Raw genomic sequence first — 1,081 nt, 5'->3', positions numbered from 1 at the left:
TGTTTTCTCAACCTTTTCATTCTTTTAATGATATCTTTTGAAGAACAAATGTTTATAACATAAAGTCCAGTTTATCATTTTTTCCCTTTATGGACCACGCTTTTGGTGTTGCACCTAAGAAATTGAGGAACTGTCATAGGGGCAAGAAGCTAACCAGGAAAGCATTGTGTTCTGGAACCCTAGGGAATAGCAAATTTTAGGGGGGAAAAAGGATAATCGCTAGTGCCAAAACCTGCAAAAATTTCATAAAAGATGAATTAGGCAAACAAGATCATTATATTTGGAGAATAATAATGTAATAGCTTTTTTTGTAAGCAGGCTGAGGGGCCCTCTGTGAATGGTTTACTGTTCACTTGAACCAGAAAAAAACATAAAATCATGCAAATCAAGAGTTTCAAATCATCGTGGTCACTTTAAGAACACTCATGAAACTACTTAGTCCATCAAGGATATGCAAATCTGTAAAGCCACCAAATATCTGAAAGATGTCACTGTAGAGAAACAACGCTGCCATTCTGTCATTACAATAGTGGAGTTGATAAGTGTGCCCGTACCAAACAGTGGGGCTAGATGGGGGGTTGGTGGTCCAAAAAGAGTGCTGAATTTTTTGCTGCACGTGCTTAAAAATGCAGATAGTAATGCCAAACTTAAGGGAGTAGATGTAGGTTCTCTGGCCATTCAGCACATCCAGGTGAACAAGCTCCCAAGATGTGGTGTGGAATTTACAGAGCTCCCGGGCAGATGAACCCCTAGATGAGCCCTCCCTGCCCCATAGAGACGGTCCTTACTGAAAAAGAGCAGATTGTTTCTAAAGTAGAGGAGGCTACACAGAAGAAAAAGATATCCCAGAAAGACTGAAGAAACGAAAGCCTATGGGCAGGAGTAATTAAGCATAAAATAAGTGCTAATAAAAGTAAAACAACAACAACAATTGATGACTGACATTTATTGAATGCTCATTTTATGTCAAGCCCTAAACTAAGTATGATCTCATGTGTAAAGTAGGAATAATCAGTATCGATTTGGGAGTCGGGGCTGTGCTAAAAGATAATGTATGCAAAGCACCCGCATATTGCCTGGT

The 1,081-nt window shown here is 39.3% G+C and overlaps 1 pseudogene; it reads left to right on the top strand.

The window, feature by feature from the left end:
• Window positions 1-337: 337 nt before the first annotated feature.
• Window positions 338-858, top strand: LOC136335511 (large ribosomal subunit protein uL22 pseudogene; annotated as a pseudogene).
• Window positions 859-1,081: the final 223 nt, after the last annotated feature.

This window comes from Saccopteryx bilineata, chromosome 4 (assembly GCF_036850765.1).
Source record: "Saccopteryx bilineata isolate mSacBil1 chromosome 4, mSacBil1_pri_phased_curated, whole genome shotgun sequence".
Taxonomy (NCBI): Eukaryota; Metazoa; Chordata; class Mammalia; order Chiroptera; family Emballonuridae; genus Saccopteryx; species Saccopteryx bilineata.
The sequence above is the reverse complement of the archived record's forward strand: the minus strand, read 5'-3'. Positions and strand labels throughout refer to the sequence as shown.